The following is a 22,340-nucleotide window of genomic DNA, read 5'->3' as shown; positions in this document are numbered from 1 at the left end:
GCAATGCGAAGCATTCCAATTTTCCTACTCTTCCAGCTCTAAGTTGCATTATGGATACACTTTTCTTTTGTTTAATGGCTAAGGTTCTCGGGGGTAATTTTTTAAATTTTAAAATAAGTAGATCTCCTGATGGATGCGGAAAATATTAATTAATTGGTGGTAATTTATGTGTAATAGTACCATAAATGTTCTTTTGAGCAGTGATACGATATCGGAGATTTTTGTAACGCAAACACCTAAAAACTAAAAGGTAGAGGGTTTGAATCGCACTCCAGATACAAGTGATGTGTTGTTAATGTGATTAGTAACGCCATTGAGATAATAAGATATCACATTGTCCGTTGGATCATCTTAAACGGAAATATACTATTTCTATTATTACTGCTACTTGATTAAGACTCCATAGGGTATTAAATGTAGAGCGTGAGATTACCTCAGATCCAAAAATTGAACTATAATTAAAGTATATGTATTCATATCATATAATTACTTCAGGTATTGTGTACATTTCCAGCGACCATACGTAGGTATTTAGGTAAATAATATGCACTCTTGAGTCGTTTTTAAAGTGCACTTTGTGAAGATTAAACTCTCCTGTAATCTTATTCCTTTTTTACTAGAAATTGGTCGCTCTTCTGTGTACTTCCATTCAAGTTAAAAATGTCATGTTTGCTATTTTTTTAATAAATCTTACCTTGGAATTGTTTTGAAGTGGCATGTAAATTACTCATCACCCGACTTCTCCACATTTGAATGTACAAGAAATATTTGCCAGCGTCTGTCCGTTCCCGAATTCTTGGGTGGAAGCGTGGAAGAAGAGCTTCCGTTGTCGAATTTCCTTTGAACTTGGTGAGCAGCTGTTTTTACTAAACTCAAGTATCCAAATTTTTGCTGTTTTAAAAAAATTAAATTTTCTGCGAAAATTATTTTATTACATAATGTATGTGAAAAATAGTTTTGTATCCTTCTTTTGGTAAATGATGTAAGAAATTTAAAATTTGTATCTTTACTTTCCTATGTAATCAGTAAACAGCCTCTGGTTTAAATGTTTTTATTTTCATTATTATAGAGTGTTTTTCCTAATTAGATGTGGGGAATACTTACTGGCCGAAATAAATGCCTTTCTTTGTCGATAAATAATCAATGCATAAATTATATCGGTATTTGCACCACCTATGAATCGTATTTCGAGTATTGTAAGATACTTATAGATAGATGTTGATGTGAAAGTGAACTGAGAAATTATTTAAATTATTATTAAAATTTTCAATTCAACACAATATGATAAAGGGAGACTTAACAATCGAAATATATTGGAGAAAGGAATGTGTCAGTTGTAAAACATGAAGACATCAATGTTTTTTATCTAAAAAATTATATCGTGTAATGTACATGATTTTTGTGTTAAGCATTGCTTAAAAGTGCTCAGGTCCTTAGAAGTCGACGGCGTCGTATAATAGCATCAGTAATCAATTCAGGGTTCTTCGTGAACCTCACCTCTTATTAGTTATAAGTAATCGTTTGTTCCAATTTTAAAAGATTTTCATGGCAGCTTATAAAACGGCTTTGAAGTGCCTCTTATGTCCCTCTGATTTTGTCGTTGTATTTGAAAACGTGAAACCTTCCTCAGATTCATCTAAGCTCTGCAGCTTATTGCGTTAGGTCGGAGCGCGTTGTCCCATTCTCAGTAAATGTAATGAACGTTAGGTTGTTACCTCCAAATCGAATTCAAATGTCACTCTATCTCTGGCTTATTTCGGCACTTGGGTTTCATTTTTAAATCTTTTTACCTGGGGAGATCCGCGCAATTGGATTTCTAATCCTACTAATTTTCGCTCATTATTTTGACTCGGCCGTCACCCAGTCTTTTTGCACCTTCAAGCCCTAATCCTTTGCTGAGTAACGAAGTTTATTTACCCCCGCCCCTCCAGACCCACCCGTCTTCTGCTTGATCCTCTCCCTTCCACTTCCCCCACCCCCGTTCCCACCCTGCCCTCCGCTTTCTTTCGCGTTTCTAGCCGTGGCCCGGGAGCGCGTGGGTCACTATGGGCCTGCCCGTGTGTGTCTGTGTATGTCGCTTGCCATCACTCTTCACCCACTAAACTTAATTGCCGATGTGGACTCCTGTGATTGAATTTCAAATGGGTGCAGTGGAGTTCTAATTGAATTTAAACGTGAGGCTACCAAGGGGAGCTGCCCCAATGGATTCTGGTATCCATTGGCATTTGCCTAAGTGAATTCAGTCATTGGTGCGGTACTTAGCGTACTCATTTTAACTATCGTCTGCTAACGCCCCCTCTATTGATGGTTTCAGTATCCACTTTCTCATATACTTTAGAAAATCATTTGTTGAAAAATTAAGAACATTCAGCTTTGTTTATGTTTATTCCGTAAATCTCATTCCCACTGCAGCCAAATATTATCCGGGGAATAAATTCTGCCAGTGTTTTAAAGTATTCCAGGATCAGTGATAGATTCAAGGTGTTACTCATGGAAACAACCTTGTGCCAAATTATATCATATCGTGAAGCGATTATGGCGATTCATTCAAACTCCGGGGTGTAATGGCATTTCACTCTGCACTTGTGGGAGCGATGGAGTCATCGTTTCTATCGACAGAACATTTATTTCTGAAAGGCGAAAATTTCGGGAAATAAATCGCTCCCAAATACACATTTGTGAATAAATCGCTTTCTCTCTCTCTCTCGTTGCCATTATTTTATTAAAATTGACGATCGGTCGGCGGAAGATTAATAATTCCCCGGACTCATTCGAGTGAGAACGACAGTGGAATAGTAGGGGAAGTAGGGAGACCGGAAGGCGTCTGGTGTGTGGTGGTTGATGGAGAGGTGGAGGTGGGGCGGGCTTGGATGCCCCCAGAGGTGGGTGGAATGGACATAGAAGGGGTCGAGCGCTAATTATTATTCAGCTCTCTCGTTATAATTGCCTCCTATTTTTCTTGCATTGTTAATTATTCTCCCTGCCTCTCCCCTCCTATCTTTTCCCACATATCACTCATACTCCCGTCTCCATCTCCACTATCAGCGCATCCTCTGTTCTGTTCGCTACTCCTCGTCCCATCCCATACATCCCCACTCGCACTCTTCCACCCTCTCGGAAGTCGTCACAACCGCCGCATTGAGATATTTGCTTCTCTTTGGCAACACAGTCAAAGCGAAACACGCTCTTCCTACCGTGCGCACAAAAACAAAAAAAATGTGGGGAATGGCAAAGTGGAGAGACAGAGAGAGAGAGAGAAAGATAGAGTGAGTGAGGGAAGAGACGGGGAGAAAGAGAGGCTATTGATTTTACACTTAACAATCTGAGCGCTGAGCGTCTGAAGCAGTGTTTGCCGAACTCTCGTCCCAGGTCACGCCCGTTCCAAACTACCAAACCCCCCACCCCGAGCTCCCCCTCCCTTATTCCCGTCCCGCCCACCCTCTATTTCCGCTTTCTCCACCCTCCACAATCCCTCCCATGACCTCATCTCCTTTTCTTCCCTGTCCGTGCTTCCTCCGCTCGTTTCCCGGGCTCTCCCTCCCTCCACCGACTCTCTGCTCTCTGGTCCTCTTCTGGCCCTCTTTGGCCTCTCCACATCTTTCTGAAAACTCACGAGTGCAAGAGGGAGAGGAAGGAAAGAGTAACATTTGCTCTTCCAATTAAGGGAGAGGACGCGGTCCACTTTTATTCCTTCTCTCGCATTCTCCCCGCCCTCTACTCTCGGCCTGTACTCTTCTCCTCCATTACTCCCTATTCCTCCATGTCACCATTTATCTTAATATGTATACCTCCTATTCTTCTTACTCATCTTCATCTCTCTTTTTCATCTATATTCTACTCTCCGCTCTCTCTCTCTCTCCATATCTCTCTCCCTCCTCCTCTTCATTTCATTCGCCCACTTTCACCCTCAATGTGAAGGTCTCCTGTGAGCGTGTCATATATTTTGTGTAGGCAAATAAATTATGATTATTTCATCGCAGTGGGAAGCTCCGTGTTCCCATCTCTCCTGGATGTCAGATTTTTCTCCTTAATTCTTCGCATCATTTGAGTGTTTTTTGCCCTCTGCTCATTGCAGTTTATTTCCTGAGAGAGAGGGGGAACATTATTTAGGCCCTTGTATTCTGGTTCTTCGAACACATCCCTGAGAGGGAAACTTCATTGTTCCCCTTATAGCACATTTAATCCTTTTAAGTTATATTAGAATTCAGTTTCGTTCGTACTCTTAGGCATATTGTTAGTTTCTTAAATATGTTCGAGTTTTTTTCCATTTCTACGTAATAATAATATGACTATGAATTTTGTCTATGAGTGCGTTCCGGCTATCTCCCAAGCTTTTATCAGTTTTGCATTAGCAATGGCTTATTTCATGTATCTAACCAAAGGGCTCATTTTTTTGTTGATTAAAGTCCACATTTTGTTTTGCAAGGTCTGTCCCAAAAGTAGTGGGACTGAATTGATAAAATAAAATGTATCGCCAGAATTGATACATTCACCCATCTTCGAAAAGTCTTCGAAGTGTCGTAGCACACTTTTGCGCCCACACACCGCTGGCAGCGGGTTTTCCTCACATCGCACGCCTTCTGGAAGGCAGCGCCCGGAAAGCTGCTAAGCTCCCTCGTCACAGCCAGTTGTAACGCTTCCACCGACCAGGGTTTACGTCCTTTCAGCACGGATTTGAGGTAAAAAGTCTGGTGGGACATAGTAAAAAAAAATTGGATCCTCACTCGCATGGTCGAGAAGCTGTTGGCAGATCCGTGTTTTGGTTTCCTTTTATAAGACCACTCGCGGCACCAACTTCGACAACACGCCTTTCTCATGCCACACTCACAATTCGATGCACATCCCTTTTAGGTGATTAGACTGACGTTCATTATAAAACATGCGAGCAAAAATCTGCGATCCCTGTGAATGTCAACAAAGCGCGGTCACGTCATAGAGGTTTTGCAAACGAACGATCCGCACTCAGTAAAGGCTGGTAGACAACTGCCACCGGGCTCCAGTCTTTCCTGAGACTTCCCTCCCATGAACCCAGTTACAGAAATCACCCACCGTCCGTCCGTCTATCCGGGAAAATAAGTCATACTATTTTTAGGACAAACCTTGTATTTATTTGCTTATCCTATGTACGAATTCCTAATGCTTAAATTTTTTTAAAGGATCGTATGGGGAGATTCCATTAATACTTTGGTAGAAAATGAAGCAAATGTCTGAAATTGAACGCTTGTTAGGTTCCGGCATTATTTCCAAATGGCATCTACGAAACTGTGCACTATTGTATTGGCTGAATCATTGTTGCAAATCAAAATAATTCTCTTTCCATGTCATAGCCCAGTTGCCACTGAAATAAAATGTTAAGTATTATGGTATTACTTAAGCGAAACTGGTCGAGATAATGGCGCCCAACGCAATAATATTTTGCAACAGCCGAGCTCTTTCTAACTGCCGATTTCTTCCTTTACCAACCAGATATGTTATAGTTCCTCCTTTGGTAGTCCATCTCTCTACTAGGTTTATAGCATCCTGTATTATTCAATAATATTTAAAGAGATTTGCAATCTCCTAAGTATCCTAAATTTTGATTAAAATAAAGGAACTCTTGATATGGCCATGGGGATGTATTGATTGATCTGAAGTTACTCCGTAATTGATTTTCAGGGCGTGGCTTCGATAGATGACTCCCGTATAAATACTTCAATCTCGACCTGCTTGAGACTTCACGTCATTCGGTCGCACTCAGTGTTACTTGGTTTTTATAGGTTTGAAGTGTTGAGATTTTGATAATTACTATGCATGCATTTAAGCGATATTAGATATGCTTTTCTATTTTAATATTCCTTCGATTCGGCCCCTCGTGTCCAAAACATTTTTAAGAAATGACTTAAGTGTATATTAACGAAAAAAAACCGACCAGTGTCAAAGTTCCCGCATTCTTTTTTGTTTTTGGTTGTCCCATTGGTTCACCAGATCTCTTTTATCCTTTGGTTGATAAGGAAATGGAGGAGGGGAAAGAAGAAATTTACTCATTTTCAATGTTTCATTGATCTCCGGTTTTCCATTAATCGTGCCTGTGAGCCATTACTTGGTCTTTGGAAAACCTTGGATAAAAATACTAGCGTTGGATTACATTCTTTAGAAACATGTAAACAAGAATAACGAGCCATCATTGAGAGTTTTGCCGCATTCATTTAATTCGAAGGACTTCGTTAGGGGTAAGGGGGCCAGGGTGATGTAGGTAAAAAGGTTTTTAGGTTTTTGCAGCTCTTAGAAAGAGATAGCGCCAGTGATATGCAGTCAGGTATATTTAGGCTTTTTAATTGGAGGTAGTTTGGAAGTATCGTATAAAAATGCTGCGATTTCGGAAACGATTTTCGTAAATTCAGACTGCTTCTCTCATTTCATTACTACTCCCTTTAATTTGCATGCCATTTTCTTACTGTTCGTGTGATTATTTTTAGGATATGTGATGTATTAAGATTTATTAGCTCAAATAAATAGCTGGATATCCTATTGAAGAAGATTATCTCGGAAATGAAGTCATTTCGGCAAATCCTTATTTGTATTGTTTCTGGTAGAAAATATTTCCATTGTAGTAGTTTGGGAAATAAATATTCCTTGGTTTCAACAGGTTAACAGTATTTTTTAGAACATTGGGATTCACTTAAAAGTAAATAACAAGCCTGGAAATATTTTATTGTCATTGACACCCATGGACTTAATATTTCTAATAATGGATATGTTAGCCATGGGAAAATATGAATAAAAAGGGTTATTTACACTTTTAAGCATACTTATTCATCGGGAGGAGGCATTTCCACTCTGAATATCACTTTCTCTTGTCCTGAAAAATCAATATCATTTTAATCTTCATGCTATCATGTACAGTATGTATCTCTTTTGCGATTCATTCATGTATATCGACTAGTTGCTTCCGTGAAGTTGACGCAAAGTTAACACACATAAGATTCTTCCTCATTTTTAACAAGTTTTAACCATCATATCATTTTATTTGATTACATTTAGCAAGTAATTTTAGTAAAATAAACCTTTTTCAAAGCGTAAGAAACTAGCTCGGATAAAGAGTAATGCCATGTATGTCACTATAGCTATAACCTGATAGTCTCTAATGTGAAAAAGTGTTGGCTTTTATTAACAACCGCAGAAACTGAGTCGAAGAATTAACATAGCATCACGCAATTTGGGGTTCAGTTAATTTTGCAGCTATCTGGTATCAAGCTGGTAATATTATCATACTAAAAATATTATCATTCTTAAATTAATTAATTCTAAAGTAAATGGTGTTTCACTTGCAGTCACGCGAGCTCGTGCACTCGTTTTGTCTCACGATATTATTACGCAGTTCTTTCACTTTCCAGTATTTTATTTCGGAGTATCGATTTCCGATCTGCAAGTTGAGTTTTCCAACCTATGTTTAATGGACGTCCCCCAACGTTCATAAAGAGATTTCTTTCCTTGCGGGCATAATAAGTAAAGTATGAGTCACCATTTGATGTTGTTTGAATGATGTGATAATAAAATATTTTACTACACGTAAACAGCATTAATTGTATTTTTTATTTTAATTTTCCATATTTTTCATTGGTTTTAATTTTAAATTTTCATATAAATAAACATTGAAATAACCGCCACGATTACGTATGGCAGGTTTTGTTTGATTTATGAAAATGTTACTATTGGCTGAGATAGTAATATAGTCCACGTTTCGAGTTATATATGCATAATTTTCAAATGTGAAAGGAAACTGGATAAAGTTGAAATCTCATTGAAATTGCCCCCAAAGGAGCGTCCCAATGAGTCCTCTATCAGGTTCAAATGTGAGCCTTGAGTATTGGGAAATGTGAGCCTTGAGAAGAGGGGAAAGAAAAATATGCAAATGAGTTTAAGTTACTATTATCGGATTTTATACTGTGATGGACGTTGCAAGCCATATATTCTCTCTTCGAATATCGTGACCCAGTCTCGTACATTACCCTTCATATTGAAATGTAATGAAATAATTGACTTTGTAATTCCACACACTTTATTTAAAAAACACACGACCCAGGTTTCGACGTTGAACGTCATCATCAGGTGGTCCTCATAGAAGCACGCTGGCTATATATACCTTCTGATCATAGGAGGGGGGGGTTGGTCAGAGAGGGAGGTCGGAGGGGTAAAAAAGGTTACAATGTAGCTGGGAAGAAAAGAGAATTACATTTTTGATTTAGAAGAGTGGTAGGTCTAGGAGTGGGGAGTGGGAGGGATACAAAATTTCGTTGGCAAGATCATCTTTCCAACGGACACATTTCAAAATTTCTAACTGCTCCAAAGCATCGAGCCTTTGACCTTTTTCTTCAAAATGAATAATTTTTGTCACAAAGTCACTTTTGTGATCACTTTCGATGAGGTGTTTTGCAAAGAGGGATGTTATGTTCTTATTTTTTACACATGTTTGGTGTTCTTTAATCCTTTCTTTAAATTTCCGTCCTGTTTGTCCAATATACTTTGTGCTACAATCCGAGCACTTTAACTCATACACTCCACTCCTCTCGTTTTCGGGGACTTTGTCTTTAGTGTGAGAGATCAGGTTCTTAAGGCATGAACGACTGTAAAAGGCACATTTAATTTTTTCTTTAGGTAAACTTTTAATTACTTTTTGAGAAATAGTCCCAAGATATAGTATTCTCCGCCATTTGGCAGTGGGATCTTTTACATGTTCGGGGTTGTAAATGTGGCTTAAGGCTATTTTTGTAAGTTTATTCCGGTAAAGTTTATTTATTAGATCTTCTGAATACCCATTGTTTACTGCTAACGTTTTAATTACATTAAGTTCCTTATTTACATTGAATTTTGACATAGGGATAGCGGTCAAACGGTGGATCATTGCATGAAATGCCGAAAGCTTTTGGGTGAAGCAATGCCTTGAAGAGGAATTAATTAATTGGTCTGTATACATTTCTTTCCTAAAAATGGAATACTGTAACCCATCTTTGTCTTTAGAAATGGATAGGTCGAGGAAATTCAGGGAACCTTTTTCCTCTTTTTCACACGTGAATTGTACATTAGAATTGATAGAATTTAGATGTGCTAGAAACTGATCTAGTTGCCTATCAGAACCTGTCCACACACAGAAGACATCGTCTACATATCTTAACCAACAAAATACATTATTAATGAGAGGGTAGGCTGAGGAGAACAAAACTTTTTCAAAATTGTCCATATACATATCGGCCAGGAGTGGGGACAAGGGCGAGCCCATGGCTAAACCATTGGGTTGTTGGAAATAGGTACCATTAAAAATGAAATAATTTTGGGAAACACACGTCTTAAGTAATGCACAAAGTTCACTTATAACTGGAATTGGGATGGATTTCCGGATGAGGATGTCTTCGGCAAGGTTCACCGCTTCCATGGGTGGCACGTTGGTGGTTTCTAGCACATCTAAATTCTATCAATTCTAATGTACAATTCACGTGTGAAAAAGAGGAAAAAGGTTCCCTGAATTTCCTCGACCTATCCATTTCTAAAGACAAAGATGGGTTACAGTATTCCATTTTTAGGAAAGAAATGTATACAGACCAATTAATTAATTCCTCTTCAAGGCATTGCTTCACCCAAAAGCTTTCGGCATTTCATGCAATGATCCACCGTTTGACCGCTATCCCTATGTCAAAATTCAATGTAAATAAGGAACTTAATGTAATTAAAACGTTAGCAGTAAACAATGGGTATTCAGAAGATCTAATAAATAAACTTTACCGGAATAAACTTACAAAAATAGCCTTAAGCCACATTTACAACCCCGAACATGTAAAAGATCCCACTGCCAAATGGCGGAGAATACTATATCTTGGGACTATTTCTCAAAAAGTAATTAAAAGTTTACCTAAAGAAAAAATTAAATGTGCCTTTTACAGTCGTTCATGCCTTAAGAACCTGATCTCTCACACTAAAGACAAAGTCCCCGAAAACGAGAGGAGTGGAGTGTATGAGTTAAAGTGCTCGGATTGTAGCACAAAGTATATTGGACAAACAGGACGGAAATTTAAAGAAAGGATTAAAGAACACCAAACATGTGTAAAAAATAAGAACATAACATCCCTCTTTGCAAAACACCTCATCGAAAGTGATCACAAAAGTGACTTTGTGACAAAAATTATTCATTTTGAAGAAAAAGGTCAAAGGCTCGATGCTTTGGAGCAGTTAGAAATTTTGAAATGTGTCCGTTGGAAAGATGATCTTGCCAACGAAATTTTGTATCCCTCCCACTCCCCACTCCTAGACCTACCACTCTTCTAAATCAAAAATGTAATTCTCTTTTCTTCCCAGCTACATTGTAACCTTTTTTACCCCTCCGACCTCCCTCTCTGACCAACCCCCCCCTCCTATGATCAGAAGGTATATATAGCCAGCGTGCTTCTATGAGGACCACCTGATGATGACGTTCAACGTCGAAACCTGGGTCGTGTGTTTTTTAAATAAAGTGTGTGGAATTACAAAGTCAATTATTTCATTACATTTCAATATGTTATGCAAATTCCACAAAGTTACGCCTGAGACAACAAAAAAAATTACCCTTCATACTTTAATTCATATAGAGGAATTTTTAATTATGATTGCACCTGATTATAATAATTAAGCATTCATTTGATGTAATAGGATTTGCGTGATGGGTTTTTGGGTTCGGGATATACTAGAAACCAAATCTTGACTTGCATGTTAAGCTCTTTGGTCCGCTCCCCTATGAGAACACTTTTAAGGTAGGCAGTACTATTTAATAATTGTCTTCTGAGTGGTAATACGAGCTGCATTGAATTTATGTTGTAAGGAAGCTCCTGCAAACCCTCGATATAGGCAGGTTCAAGCGTAAGCCGACGGAACGATCTCGGTCATTCCAGAGGTTTGGATTCCGCAGCTACTGAAATGTTTTAATGAAAGTTTACTCTGCCTTCATTTGAATCAGTCCCGCCCATCCAATCTGAAAATTTTAAAATTAAAATGAGTTTTTTTTCCATGGTCACCATGCGTAATTAAAGCTTGATATTGGGATTTTTATGTGAAAGTCGTATTGCAAATTTTAGTTTGAGTTCAAAGGTTATTCATGGCATAATTAATTTTTTTGTCATCGCCTTCCAATTTCTTTAAAACAACGAGCTGTCAAATTTCCCTCCCCAATATCCCTCCCTGCCACCTACCCTTGCTGCCGTGACGACACCGAGTATTCGAGGCAGCTGCTGCCCACCGAAAAACGCCCCTGTTTCGACCGCGTCGCGTTACCCCCCGCACCCGTTATGTGTCCTCACCATGTGTCTCTCCCATCCGCGCCCGAAGGTCTCCTCTCTCTCTCTCGGGCCACCTAACCCTAAACCTCATTCCCTCACTCCGTCGTCCGGGAGATTGATTCTCCCGCCAGCAGTCGTTTACCCTTGCGGCCTTTCTTCTTCTCTCCTCCTCCTCCGACGGATGTTGTAAAGAATAATGAAACGAGAAACAAGACTCCGACGGCGGTCATTTCGCGTGCCTCGCGTCATAGAGGCCGCCAGGGGAGAATAATGCCTGTGCGGTAGGGGATTTCTTTTTTTTCCGCCGACGTCCGCCCCCTCGTTCTCTCCCTTCCTCTGTCTCCCTGACTCCTCCTTCTCTCTTCCACTTACCTATCGCACACGTTCCCGTCTCTCCCTCACTCCATTTATCTCTCTCACCATTGCCGTCCGTGATGGTGAACCGTTCCACGCAAGACTTCCCCGTGGGGGCCGACGGGGAGGACTTTTATTTTTTTTGGCAATGTTATTTGTAGGTAGGAGGGATGGTGAGGGAGGGAGGAATCTGGAGAGTGGACGAAGCTCGTGGGTAGGGTGAGAGAGTGTGCACCGTTTCATTTTTTGCGCGTGCTAAAAGTGCTCCCGAACATTAACGAGTCCTCGTGGCACGATGCACGATTCCCGGTAGAAGGATTGGCTGACTAGTTTTTTTTTGTTCTCCATGCGTGTGCTCTTCGTGTCTGCCCCCGCGCCCCGCTGACGCGGTGATAAACTAGGCCGGCGGGAGGGAGAGACGAATGGCGGAAGCGCGCAGCCCTTTACCGCCCGATGTCCTCCCGTTCTGCCCGAGAGTCGTTCCGCGTTGGAGTTAACGTCTATTATCCGAAGCCGTTTGCTGTATCTCTTAAGCCGCACTCAGTGAGCCTTTTTGCGGGTTTCATGGCGTCGATGACGAATTTGAATGAGGGATTCTTGGCATTTTCCCCTCACTGCTTGGGGCTACTACTTGGTACTTCGTGCTACTTTCGTCCAGGAGATACCGAATTGTAGTCGACGACGTGTGTTTCCAGTGAAAATTATTCAAGGACGTGCATGTTGAGGGAGTTCACCCATTATAATAGGACATATGTTAAAGATTAATTAAACATCGGCATTGCTTCTTCACTTCAATCAATTCGTTTTTCCTTGTAACAGAATGATTAGTTAAAACGCCCATTGTCCTCTAAGTGAGACTTCATATTTGATCTAGAACAGTAATTTTCTTACTAGCATCCCGAACATTTTAATGGGTATGATTTCGATTCCTGTGCTTACGTTACCTAGATATTTTTACTACCTCAACCCATTTCTTGTTTAACTCCACGTTAGTTAAATTTTCAATGTTTTCGTTTTTTCTAATTCTTCCATTCGTCATTATCTATTAGGATAGTGAATTGTCAGGTAAAATCTGTTGATTTAAAATGACTTTCAAAGCTATTAATTTGTCGATAATCATTTCTCCTACGCAGCACTTAGTAATTAGTCACCAATTAAGTTGTTTATCACCTAAGATGTCTCCGCATTTTCATCATTTATGATGCATGGATGACTGCAGTGCGCCCACGCTTGCGGCGCCGGTGGAGGTGTTCACTTCCTTAATAGTTTCCGAGCTAAGTTTATTAAAAAGCCACTTAACGAAACTGCCGTTGATTCATTTAAATTTTGGCCCGTTAAGAAGCCTGTGTTGAAGTTATTGGAAAATATATTTATGCAGTGATGCATGCCGTATGAACACCAATTATGATTAAGTTTAGTACAATATATTATTAAACGTGACAAATTGAAGAGAATAAATATCAACGGATGACTTCTACTAATCCTTCAACAGCTTTTTTGTGTGTATAATTTGGGTCCTATAATAATTTCAATTGGCTTAAATATAGAGATTATCCATTTAGTTTAATTTGAGTACTCCACAAGGGGTAATGTTTATCGATTGCGATTTTCTTTCAGCAACATTTTATTTTTTGCTCCGGTCCCTTAAATAGACTCATTTTCATGTAATATTCACTCTCAACCGATGTCTCATTAATATTCTTGAGAGAATAGCATTCCCCACTTTTCAAGCCAGGGATGCATTTAGTCACTGGCAACATTTGCAAGTCTTAATAGCTTGGCTTCGGAATAGATAACCCGGGTCTGACTATATTCGTCGTAAACGTTATTTTCATATTCGGTGGTCTGTCTTACTTTTGTTTCTGCATTGAGTTGCTAGTTTTATTTGAAGTAAATAGTTTGGAGTAAGATGAAGCCATTTTCGGTTACCTAAACGCGAGGACAGATACGAGTAAAATAGAAATTGTGTTACTTTGAATGGAATGTTGTTGTTAGGATAATCGGTTGATTCGGGATTTGTTCACGTCAACTATGTCAAAGCGCGCCCTCCAACCATCCAAATATCGTAGGCTCGAATTTTGCCTAGAGTGGTTTTTAAGGTAACTTCATGGATTTTTGGATTTATTCTCGTAATTCACCGAGCAACCTGTTCTGAATCTTCGGTGGCCCATGATAACATAGATATTGTTCAATAGTACGGGGAATTCTTTGCTAAGGGTAAGAAATTTTCCTGAGAAATTAAATGCGCCCTTGATTTTTCCCCCATATATTTATAGCTATAGGAATGGTATTCATGGTTTTGATTATATTTGTTTTACGATCGGCTAATATAAGCTATAGAGCTAATAGTCAGTACGTGGGACCTTCAGTAAGTCCTAAGAAGATCGGAGAAATGGCGCTCGCATTATCAGAAAAGGTTTGCTTCTAGTAAGCCTCATCTGTCTCCGAAATGCCTTTAAAGTTTTAGTATAAACGTCGCGTGGTTTCATTTTCAAAGTCGATTAAAGCAACAAACTTCCATCATTTAAGAAAATAGAAAAAAGGAGTTTCGTGCGTTGATTGAACACTTCTATTCAATAGGCTCAACACCGAAAGAGAACAAAGCCGAGCTGGATCTACTACATTTGCTTATTTGTTTGTGAATGTTAATGAATGGGTAAATGACTTTTAGAGTAGCCGTATTTACACAAATGGAGAATATCGTTCGGGACGTAGAAGTAATTTCCTCCGAAATATTTGGCAAAATACACGGCATGCTTTTGAGTGATTGAGAAATGAAAAGTTCGCGAAATATTTAAGGCCACTTGCAGAGGCATTACGAGGAACGGCGTTTTCAGTTTTCACGGAAAATTAGGTGCGAGAAAATCTCGGTATGATGGGTTTCGCATTTGCTATCGGTTGAAAATGAACGAAATCGTATTAGAATCGGAGACTGGTTTGGCGCATTTCCGTCGTAATTCTGACAAGATTTTGTGCCAATAATTAACTGTGAACTAAACATGGATACACAACTACACTCTAGAGACAAAGGACTTGTCGAAACAATGGGTTTCTAAAGACATCTAGCTCTGAAGGGTATTATACGTCATCAATGCACCTGTTGTGCCAAGAAATCAAGAAAAAAACATACTCATTTAGCAAAGAAAAAAATGTCTACCATCAAGACAGTTCACGAATGCAATCCTGCTTAATTTTGATGGCGAAAATTTTGGAATCAAATTTCGAATGCAACGTCCAAACAAGTCATAACGTCTACCGAATTCATTAGATTTGACCCCCAGTGACTTTTTTTATTCCGAAACTTAACAACCGAAAAAAATGGCTCGGCGGAAAACGACGAACGAGGAAGTCGTCGCCAACGCAGATACATATTTTCAGAACTTTACGAAATCCAACTTTGTGGACAGCTTAGAAAAGTCAAAGAAACTCTGGGAAACATTTTTCAAATTTAAAGAAGATAATGTTGAACAACAAAAAAAATATCTACCCAAAATAATATACTCTTCAATTTTTGCAAAGGACTTACTAAGCGACTCGTGTATTCTTATAATATTTTTACAATGACTCAAATGAATCATTTAATGTAGGCAAGATTTGATAAATGCAATTTAAAATGTTGCCATTGCTCAAAATAATATTGCCTAATATCATGTATGCTGTAAACTTTTACCTTTTTTCTTTCTTTAATCTCAGGACGTTCCCTTGATAGTTTGAATATTTTGGCTGAGTTCTTAACCCTACCGAATTTGTTCGACTTCTTATCGTTAAGGTATTTCATAATGATGACGCTTACCCGTAGTCTAGCATTTGATATTTTAATTAAATTCAACGTCCGAGCTTTAAAATGCGTAGTTTGTAAAGAAAACGTTTTTTGTAACAAGGTTGATAAATTTCTTCTATTAAGACGGTTTCAGAAAAGTTAAACAATAAAAAATTTAGGCTTTTAGTAGCATTGAATATCGGTCTCTACAAGCGCGAAAAATGCTCTTACTTCTTTTATACCGCTGCATGAAGCCGATGGTATCTAAACAAAGGAAGACTTTTAACGTTGCGATGAGGTAAGAGATTACAGAGTTTACACCTTATTCACATGAAGACCTTTTGTAATTCAATAATTGCTCCGTGATTCGAGAGATCCTCATTTGCCCGGGCCTCCTCTTGGAGAGCGAATTTCCATTTCCCAGAAATCATATCGATCACGCAAAACTTACAATTAGTTTGGCGCAGTGTCGCGAGAACTGATCATACAAAAACAATCGTAGAATAATATCAAATTATCGTTGTTGAATACATATCCGTTCGTCGAGGGAGGTTTTTCTAGGTCCTATTGAAATCGATACTATGGATTCAAGGTTCTTAATGGCGTGTCCAGGTGCATTATGTCTATTTAGTGCAATAACTCTTAATGGCTGCGTTAGTCCAAATTTAGACTGCCGTCTTTGTGATCTTGTTCTGTTTTAATGTCCACGGAAACTCTCTGCTTTTTAGCTTAAACAGAAAACAATAAACATGTAAAGCATCTATTTTTCCCTATCTATACGGCGAAAGCTATGGATGCCGTACAGGAACGTCATGTTACTTAAATGTTTGATGAAATGTCATGAACCTTAACCTTATGATGAAAAATTTCATATTATTAAAAATTATGTTCTAAATGATTTTGAAATAAAATAGATAGCTAATATGTGATATTCCATGAAAAGGGTTTCTTCTTTTCACAGTTTGGACATTCATGAATATATAATTAGTAATAACAGTTGCACATAGCAACTGTTGATGTTATTCTCTCGTATTTTATTGAATGCATAAAATTTAAATACTACGGATGGATGTATATTACGTTTAGCTTTGGAACTTGTTCATAATGCTTTGCTTTTTTCCTTTAAAAACTATTTTTGGCATAATCTAATATTCTGTTTCATATTACGCCTTGCGCTATGTTATAATAAAGCATAAATAAATAACAGGCAGAACTTTAATTTTTAAGTTATCGCTCCCTTTCTTTTCGGAGCGAATTATCGGGTATTCCCTTATGAATATTGAGTACATTAAAATGTTAAACTGCTTCGGTTTTCCTTCCCAAAGAGACATTAATTTTTCCCGGATGAGGCATTGTACACTCAAGCGGAGACTAATTAAAATGTCCCCAGGCTTCGGGTGGAATAAAATTTTCGAAAACCAGGGGAAATAAGTTCTTGCCGTGTACTTGATTGCTTTAAATTTACTTTTTCTGGTTCTATTAACATATTCAGAAAGTGAGTGTGTTGTTAATTGACTTAAAAATATGCAATTTAATTTCTGGGTACTGATTCTTAAAGATCACAGTTGTAAATTAAGAATAGTAGTTTTGGATACTGAAAGCGTGTAAAATAATCTTTCGGAATTCCTTGAAAATTACACTAAAGCTGTTATATCTTTCTACTCCTTATAAATTTAATTTTCCGTTCAATTAGGAAAAATGGTCATTCAAAGCGTAAGGCATGAAAAGGTCAGAAATTTAATTTTAATAAATAATTGATATGAATAGCTATAGTTACGGTGCGGAAGCATTCCTCTACCTCTCATTATCTATTATATTCATAATTCCGCCTTTCTCGAATTTCTCTCAGCGACTTTCTTCGTATAGTTCTTCCCTTTTATTCCAGTCTGTATGCTCGACTAACCTCGTTGGCATCCTCTCTATTATCTGGTGGTTAGGCTACCCGGCTCTCACCCGGGAGGCCCGAGTTCGATTCTTGGATCCAGAATAATTTTTTTCCGATACCAGTGGATACGTAAATTATACTAAAATCTGTGGGCCGTTTATGCAACCATTGGCCGATTATTTGGCCAGGAGATGGCGTTAGGGAGTTAGGATATACATTTATTCGATAACTCAATGGTTAGAACATTGACCCGGCAAGACGAAGATCCCAAGTTCCCGGAAAAGGAAACTTTTTGCGCTTGTGGCCTGCTAAATTTCAACTTACCCACCATTCCTGTGCTCGTTTTTAATGTGTTCCTATCCCTTTTTCTTACACCTGTATCCATGTGAATGAATGTGTTAAATATTTGGCTGGTTTTCGTCTTTGAATGCGCGTGTGTGTGTGAATATATATATATATATATATATATATATATATATATATATATATATATATATATATATATATATATATATATATATATATATATATATTCACACATATATATAAGGTAATCTACCGGTTAAGGTAGGTTTTTGGATGGACACAACTACCAAACAAATATTTTATTACTCCTAACAAAACACAAAATCCATCATTCTACTCTATATCAGGTCCCTCTTCATCTCTGAGTACTTTCTTCCTCCCTTCATCCCGTCCAACATCCCTATCCTGTTCCTTCCCTTTCCTCTTTTGCTCAACATTCTGCCCTCTATCACAGTCTTCAACATCCCACTGCCGGTCAACACCCCCTTCATCTACTTTTCCTGCCTCAATAGGATTGCTCCCAACAAACCCCTCTCTTCGCCCACCATACCAAGTACTTCCTCATTTGTTTTCTTCTCTGTCCATTTCACCTTCTCCATTCCTCTCCACACCCACATTTCAAAAGCCTCCAATCTACGTCTATCCTCCTGCTTCAATGACCACGTTTCCGCACCGTACATAGCTACGCTCCATATCAAAGTTTTTAAGAGTCTTTTCTTAACATCCCTACTCAACGTCCCTGTCATCAACTCCCTCCTCCTTGTGAAAGCCTCTTTGCCTAGCGCAATTCTTCTCCTTACGTCCCTACTACTTTGACCGTGTTGGTCCAAAACACTACCGAGATACGTAAACTGTTCTACCTGCTCTAGTTTTTGCCCTCCTATTTTAATGTTAAGCTTGGCCTTTTTCTTTCTAGAAAATCGCATAACATTTGTTTTATTAATATTGATTCTCAGCGCACCGAATCATTGCTTTTGCGGGAAATTTATTTTTTTAATGGATTTTCAGTAGTCAGAATGATTGGTATCTCGTACATTTGTTAATGTAATTTCTCATCAAATGTCTCTTCAATTTTTTTCTTAGTGCGTTTGATATGTGAAAATAAACTTATTTATACAAATATTTCCCATTTCTATTCTCTTTCATTTTTGTAATTCATCCTATTTTCGTTGACAGGTCAACAAGTGGCATACCTGGCTTACCTCTTCCCGGATTCATCCATTTGCCGTGAGTGCATATTATTTATTTATCATTATTGCGTCAGTAATTTTTCATAGATGCATGGATCCGTCATAAAATCTCTTCTCTTAATGCCGTAAGTCTTAACGTATGTTTTCTATTGAGCCATTAAATAAACCCTATAATTCCAAATGCGTTACTCTCATTCTATACTTAATGGCCGAATTTACTATAACGCATTTCATTAAAAGCAAATGTGAAATGAATTTTTATTCACCGAATCGAATTCGCTGTCTTTCTATTGATTGCATATTCTTATGGATGACTGTTTTAAAATGTTAAGTTTTATATTTTAAATTATTTGGTAAATCGTGAAAATTTTCTAGCGACAGTTTTTTCAATGAATACTTCAAAAACTGCCGTTGTTACTGTGGAGCGTGAAGTCGTATGCTTTCACATAGATGTGACCTGAGTTGACATTAATGACTTGCGTCAGATTATAATTAAATTTTTTCGACGTTTAGCATTAACTCAACTCGTAAACTTTAATTTGCTCTAGCGTAATGTGGTCTTTGGCATTCTTTCAGATTCTTTTTCGAACGTGATGTCTGCTTACTCGGTTTTCATGCGCACTGATATGTAACGAGAGCTTCAGCTTTTGAAAATATGTCCCAGAGGAGTAGCTACGCAGCTGACATGTTTTGAACGTGTCTAATTAATAAGGAATTAGTGTAGTGAAGTGGCTACTGTTCCAACTAGTAGCGCCACGGGCCTGCAATCCGTTCTGACACACCTGGATTTCACGTCCTCTCCCGCCCGGCTACCAAGTGCCCGGGGGGGGAAAACAAGTGGTCGGAGTAGTGAGTGCAAGAAGGAAGGGGGAGGTTTGCGCTTTACGATTCGTGCAGTCTAAGATCTCTTCCCAAATAGTATAGAAAGAAATGGTGTAATTCTCCGCAGTAGTTATCCCACGTTTCACCAGCAGTTGCACGGCGTCTACCGTCAAAAGCACCTTTGTTGACCTTCTTGAGCCGCCGTGTGTGCAGTCAACCATTCTTCAATCCCCACAGAATGATCATGGATTGATTTTCTAATAATCTGTGATTTTAGAATCACCGAGCATCAACGAGGATTCCTTACGAACCTCTCTTTATTCCTCGGAAACAAGCGAGAATTGGGTGCCTCTCGTTTTCCATTTCCTCTCTTTTTTCAGTGGATTGCGCCAAGCAGAGGTGAGGGAGTTAGACTGGAACCTTCAACCTCGCAAGTGCTTCTCCCTCGCATTCCGTCTCACCTTGCGTTAACCCGTCTCTTTCTCATTGCCATTAATTAACGCTCACGTCCGGGCGCTCCGCTCTCTTCCCCTCCTCCCCCCCAGCAATCCCCCACCCCCCGAGCATTCTCGTCTCCATTCTAAACGCCTAAACACCTTCCTCCTCTGCCGCTCCACGGTATACTCTTGGCCACCCCGTTTCCTCGACACCCCGACAAACAAATTGGCCGATTAACCACCCCACCGAATGACGGCGATAGATGGCCGAGAAATTCCCTGAAGCCTTTTCCGTCCTTTCCCTCTTCCCGAAGTCTTTATATTGCCTCCCATGTCCACATCACTTCCCTTTCCTCTTACAAAATACCACCATTCAGTGGTTGTGGAGATGTTTTCGGGGAATAATGGAATCGATCGATTTACATCAAGTTTACATTAGTGGTCCCATTATAATATAAGTGCCGTTTTATATCCAGATCATCATTTGTAAACGAATGTCTGATGCACTTCCATGTGAATCCTCTTATCCCTTTAAGAATCGAAATGGTAAAAATTCACTCTTTCGTCCGTCACCGAAATTTATCCTTAGATCCCCTCGTTCTTTATCCTTTCCGCAAAATAATAATCCTCCCTCACATTCTTGCGTCGATTGTCAAATCAGTCTAAAGTTACGCTTCACAGATTTTTAACCCTTCATCCTCTAACAAGCAGGAATGTGTATCCAAAACTACCATGTTTACAAATACTTACGAGTAGCAATAAATATAGAAACTCTTAGGTTGCGATTAAAAAAAGCCACAGTGGATCATATGCGGAAGATAACAGAAGAATTATTTTCAAAACTGAACTCGAGCGACGCCGAAATCGCGGGTGGTTACCATGATATATAATAATGCAATATTTATAATGCAATGCGTGTCGTCTTTCTTTTCTACAGGATTATTAATTTTTGCTTTATGCATGTACTTAATTCACTTCAGGCATTATACAGTGAAAAGTAATATTCTTGTGACTCGTGCCTCAAATAATTCATCCCTCTTTATGTGGTTCTCTCTCATGGATCTTGTTCTACAGAATTTTGAATATTCGATTGCATTTAATTCCATGCTAACATTTTAATATCACCATGGTCAAATCACGTTATCACTGAAAGCAACGACTGTAAACTGTTTACTACCGTATTGCCTTTAATTCAATCCTTATTTAGCGGTTCTGCCAGAGCGAAATTCTTCATTTTCGCCGGCTTAGGTTTGATTTGATGCCGTCCCTCTGCTACGGACGAGAATCTCAGCAAAGCAAACTCTCTTGAATGTATACCATATGCCAAAGGACAATTATTCTGACTGTGATACGAAATGAATGTGCACTCCGAGAATAGATATCATTAATCAGTTAATGAAATGGTGTAAGCTAGCTTTGTGGGGCATGCAGCTGGAAAGTGTGAGACGAGTTTGGTGTATGGATTTCCAAAATTCCGAAATAAAGCGATTACCGTTGGAAATTATGAAACGGTTCCAATGCTGGTGCCGTGAATATTATTTCAGAGCATTAGTGTGACCAGTGATATCACAATAAACCTGGTAAATTTTCCGAGAGTTAATATATACGGTATTAGTTGCTCTGTAGTTCATTAAGTGCTACTATTTGTTAATGCTATGAATTGATTCAATGCAATTTATGTTCACTAGCTTTTAAAACTTATTAATTGATGTATAGATTTTTGTTTCTGTGCTTATTTGCATCACTTTAATAATTCTCTTACTGTTTCATTAATCATGGACTCTTTAGTTATCGCGAGCATTTCACGAAAGGTTTTTAAGAGATATCGTATGCGGAAAAGATCACGACTGTAATTTGTATGTTTGTAGAACATAAGTGGTGGAAGACCTTAAAGGGCAATAGGAAATTTACTATCGTTACTGAAGGAAATTTTTCGCGAGTTCTTTTAATTTCTTAATTTTATATTCCTTGTGCGATATTTTGAACCAAATTAAAACTGCTTTTATTGTTTTTGCGACTTGTGTCTTCCTGTATTCCGGATTTTATTGTAACTGATACGATGTCGAAATATTTAGTTCCAAAAATTTTCCCATACGGGTTCTCAGGTCTATATCGTATTTTCTCTTAGGTAATCGTATTTTCTCTTTAAATAAGGAATTTTATTGGTGCGGCCGGTGTCTACATCCCGCCGAGGAGAATGTACTAACTCACGAGTCTCGCCGCGCCGCAGGAGCCCATCGGTAGCTCCTTTTCCCGAAAACAGCATTTCATGTCATGACATGGATATGAACCTTTCAGCAACAATCC

General features: G+C 38.7%; 1 protein-coding gene across 1 annotated transcript in view; it reads left to right on the top strand.

Annotated features, from left to right (window-relative positions):
- The window catches only part of LOC139690723 (neuronal calcium sensor 2), a 381,336-nt gene that overhangs the window by 51,863 nt on the left and 307,133 nt on the right, over positions 1-22,340 (top strand). Inside the window, exon 2 of the mRNA XM_071588245.1 lies at positions 18,761-18,811. The gene's annotated coding sequence lies outside the window, so the exon portion shown is untranslated. The remainder of the gene's footprint in view (positions 1-18,760; positions 18,812-22,340) is intronic.

Source organism: Hetaerina americana, unplaced genomic scaffold, assembly GCF_022747635.1.
Source record: "Hetaerina americana unplaced genomic scaffold, ioHetAmer1.1.p SCAF_3, whole genome shotgun sequence".
NCBI lineage: Eukaryota > Metazoa > Arthropoda > Insecta > Odonata > Calopterygidae > Hetaerina > Hetaerina americana.
Note: the sequence above shows the minus strand (reverse complement) of the source record. Positions and strands in the feature narration are given on the sequence as shown.